Source organism: Phoxinus phoxinus, assembly GCF_949152265.1.
Source record: "Phoxinus phoxinus genome assembly, chromosome: 4".
Taxonomy (NCBI): Eukaryota; Metazoa; Chordata; class Actinopteri; order Cypriniformes; family Leuciscidae; genus Phoxinus; species Phoxinus phoxinus.
In genome coordinates this window covers 9878499-9883498 of record NC_136879.1, presented here as the reverse complement: position 1 = coordinate 9883498, position 5000 = coordinate 9878499, and positions in this window count along the sequence as shown.

Below are 5000 nucleotides of genomic sequence, written 5' to 3'. Positions count from 1 at the left end.
TAAGAGAGAGAGGCCGGCCGATGTCAGAGCCGGGAGAATCGGACACTGGAATCAAAGAACTCAAGGTGGCTCAGAACAAAACATCTCTGGGTAATGTATAATTCAATTAAGTTTAATTGGGGGAAGAGTGAAATTGAACCATATTGGCTGAGAACTGTTTTCTGTGGTACGTAATCTGAAATTAATTGAGATCTACGTACAGATCAAGATATTTCAAACAGATACGAGGAAAATAATCTGAAATTAATTGAGGTCTGTGACAGAACAAGATATTTCAAGCAGATAAATAATCTGGAATTAATTGAGAACTGTGACAGACCAAGACATTTCATACAGATAGGTACCTGGAAATTAATTGTTCCACCACGGAGCAAGTTATTGTTGGGTGCTGAGGCTAATTAGGGGGAGCCAAGAAAGTCGTAACAGATTTTTTTTTGGTAAACCGTAATTAGGAGGACACTAATAGTGTAACCCGTCCGATTTGGGTTAAAAGAAAGATCGGGTTTGTCGGGGACGCCTGACAAATAAAGAGAACGCGCGTAAAAGAGAAATCCACAGAGAACAGATAAGCGGCCAATATGGGGAAGTCTGAAAAGCAAGCTTGCGAAATTTGGTACACCGGTGTTTTGTCAAATGAGTTAAAATTAAGGGCAGAAATGTATGATATTGAGCGCCACAAGATTAAAGATGGTGCTGGAATCAGTTGAACAGGGCAGTGAGAAACAAAGGTTGTTGTGTCTGCGTTCAACGTGTGTAAAAGTGTGAAAAGACAATGAGTTGTTGGCTAGAAGGTATTGCCATATAGTAAGATTGAATATAACTGATAAAAGGGTTTATTTTTTTTATTTTTCACCCATTAGATGGATGCATGACATTAGATGTCAGAAGATTTTTTTTGTAACAAAAGTTGATCCTCTTTGTGAAGGATTGAGATTTGAGTAATATGATATTTTGGTTTCTGTAAAAACAGTAAGTAGGATAAGTGGGACAGAGACAGTAATGATAATACTTGTTGAATCTGCAGACTAACCATTTTGAGAAGAAAACAACTGTAGAAAAGGTATGTTATGAAAATAACATTTCTGATAAAATTTATGGAACTATTTATGAGCGCCTGTTAAGTCAGATTAAGAAATGGTATGAAAAGTGAGGTTCAGATTAAAAATAATAATGATAAGGTATTGAGTATGATTAACAGGGATTGAAAAGATTTAAGATAATGAATGTTTCATTAAGCAAAATGGGGAACAATTCTATATTTTAGTGGTAAAATAAAGAGTGAAATTATGTTTATTTTTGGTTTGACCATTATCTTTTGAACCTAAAGACTCCAGCTATGCTGGGAGTACAGCAACAGCGCGTGCTTATTCAGCCCGGCTTCTGGGTGTTAAATGTGTACTTGCTATTGTAATCACTGTTGTTGATGATAATACCGAATTAGAGAGATGTAAAGACAGATTTTGAAATTCAATAATGTAAAATGTCAGATATTTGGTTGATATTAAGTCATTGAGAAAAAGACATTGTCTGTTTTTTTAAAAAGGAAATTATGGGTCGGGGATAATTTCCCTGGACAAGTGTTAAAGTTAAATAGAAACTTTGTGAAAACAACTTAGAAACAATTTATGGATTTCCATGCAGTTTATGAAAATTAATGTTCTGCCAATAATAATGAGGAAGATTATGATTTGGCTAGTGTGATCCGCCACTGGTGGACTGTAAGAGGAACAGAGAACTGCTTATCAGCTGTGTTTACATTCTGATTGGGACACACTGCTTCAAGGGTGTCAGTAAGTTGGTGCTGCTAGAAAGCTCAAGGTGATCGAACTATAGGCAAGGGGACAGAGAGTGTTTTAATTGTGGTCAGCTGCATTTAGCAGTAACTGTAAATGCCCACTCAGAAAGGTAGAAAAGAAAGTTGATGGAATGTGAAAGTGACGTATTAATGTGGGTTTGAAAGTAGAACAGGATTTGAAGACGATATTAAAGTTTTCGTCTGAGAAAGAACTGATAATGTGAATGCAGTGCTAAGTAAATGAAAGAGAAAAGAAAGTTGATAGATGGAAGTCGTAAGTAGATTGAAAGAGAAAAGAAAGTTGAAAGATTTAAGTCGTAAGGAAATCCTTTTAAAAGGAAAATAACTAAAGTACCAGTAAATGTAAAATTACAGATAGGGAAAATATTTGTAAAGGTAACTAAAAAGATGATTGTCTTTTAATGAAACGCTTAAAAAATTTTTGTTGCAGATTGTAATTGAGAATCTGACAACTAAAATTGAGATGTTATAATGAAACGTTATTGAGAACTAGAATATCTATTTGTATTTAAGATCAAATAAGTAGAAGTAGCACTGGGTTGCTAAATGTAAAAACAATTTTGTAGAAATGGATCTGATTAAACAAACAGCTTGGTAGTTGACCATGAAGCAGCTAGAAGATGTTTTGGTTTCAAAAGATAAGATTGGGACTTGGCTGAAACTGACTCAATATGAGTGGAAATTTGTAATGTCGAAATTCCCTGATGTATGGGCAAAAGACAACTTTAAAATTATTTTTAATATTGAAAACGTATGATAAAGTAGAGAATGTTTAGGGAAGAGAAACATTGTACCAACTCCTGAAGGCCTGAGTCTCGGTCTCATTCAATGTCAGAAGGCTGTTATCTTGGCCTGTCGTGACAATAAGCTATTTATAGTTGAAAATTATAGCATAATGAGATGTTAAAAGAAATCATGTTAAAGGAAATCATTGCCATTCAGAGGGCAATTAGTACTTAAATATTTTAGATTGTAAAACTGAATGACTTTAAAGGAGTCTTTAGAATAATAATGTAGACCTGAATGACAGAAGTGACATTTTTGTACTTTGTTATTTTAGGACCAGTAATGTATTTGTCTGATCTTAGCCTTCACCATGACAGTGACACAGGACCTATGACCATGCTATAGATGTACACTGAATAGATGGATGTGAATAAAGTTCACTGTGATTTTGTTGATTCAGACAGGTCTAACAGATTTGAGTGATTAAATACTGTTGTTATTAACCTGTCTCCCTTAACAATATTAGGCAGTCCAGATGGAGCTGAGGTGACTCCTGAATGTGTCTTTCCTAAGCTCCAGAAAAACAGCTGAGTTCTGTTGAAGAAACTGATTGTGTGATGCGAGCGGGTCACCAGTGGGTACGTGGCTACTCAAAGACGGGATGATTTTCCTGGCCAGGAGACATTCTAACGCAGGGGGTCCCGGACACTGCATCTCCGGATGGAGGTGTTATATGTGAGAAGGTATGAGAGTTGAGCGCTGACTACTAGAGGCCAACTGGGGTCAGCAGAGCATTGTGGGGTCAGCAGAGCATTGTTTGACCGAGAAAATGTAAGTTCCTCTATACCACTCACCAGAGAAAACCCCGCAATTCACTGTATGGCTTGTTTTCAATTGTGACAAGTCTGATGGAAATTATAGATAAAGAGCTGATGGGAGATGTGCTTTCAGGAGCCAGCTGGGACCATCTGATTGTCATTATTTGTTGGGGAGACAGTGACATAACTTATTAATTTATATCAGGAACATGATGTTGTTGCCTTATGGGCAAGGAAAATTATAGAAGTGTTGATTTTGAACTAATATGTCTATAAGATGGTTTTAGCTCCTGAAGATCATGAGACATGGTGGGTGGCTAAAGATTAAGACAGTTTTTAGTAGAGTTTGGATAACAAAGGTTAGGTGAATTGAGAATTTATACAAGTATTCAAACTAAAGATAACCTTAGAAAATGATAGCATAATGTATTTTAGATTATTGTAATGGTTCTAATTTGAGTTAAACATTTGTATATTAACATTTGTGAACTATTAAGGGTTCTAGACTATGATTAATTCAATTTCAGTCTTAGGAGGCTGTTAAAAAAAAGATTATTTGTGTGTAGTGAGAGAGAGACTGCTGAGTGGAGGAAGGGACTTGGTACTCTGTTTGTCTTTCTGTTATCAGGCCTGGTAAGGCAAGCTTAAACAAAATAATGATAATGAACCAAAACAACCCAGCTGACTTTTCTAAAGACAAATGAATAATGAACATTTGAAACGGTTTGAAGAGGCCATGTAAAATTATATAAAAGCTACAGGGAAATGTGAAGTTTAAATCTTATTTAAACCTTAAATATTATACTTTTAGAGTTAATATAAAAAAGAACATTGGAAATGAGCAGTTAACATGCTGTATGTGTGTCTAGCATAAGTGTGTGTGATGGTGACAGCACTTTATGTCTTGTAGGTGTTAAGTGTAGGGCAGCTATTCCGCCTGAATAGTGAGTATATTGTGTCTTTAACCTCTGGAGAGTGTTTTTTCATTACAGATGTGTTAAGGCAAGTGACAAATTGTAAAGAAGGCAAATGCTGAGTGAATCTGATGAGAAGATGATAGAGAACATGGGACGAGCTTTAAGATCACGCTCCGTCTGGTAGTATTTACTTTTGTCATTTATGATGTGGATTTGAATTACTTTTGGATAAGTTTAGGTATTTATGTAAATTGGAATTGTGGAGTGGGTTGAAATAAAAGAAGATGTTATAGATTTGACGGCAACAACAAAGTGAGACATTGGCTAAGTCGATATCAAATTATGCAGAGAGCCATTTATGATTATCGTAAACAAGAGGAGAATGTTTTTGTTGTTTGACTGACATTGACCAAGTCTGTACAGCACGACCTGACCTCTTAACGAAACGATTGATGACTTTAAAAATGGTTGTAGAGGACTGAGTTGCGAGACAAAATAACAGACCTGAAAAAAGCAGGATACGTGGCGAGACTGAGGGCCGTTGCCCTTCAAATACTTCGATAAGAAAATGAGATTGTGACTTTTAAGTGAAGAATGTAATATTTTGTTTCAGAGGCAGAGAAAGATGCCTGGAGGAAGTTTGTTTGAGGGACAACGTTTGGGTTAGTGTTGATGGCAGACTTTATCGAAGACACTATGTTAAATGTTATGTTAAATTGATGA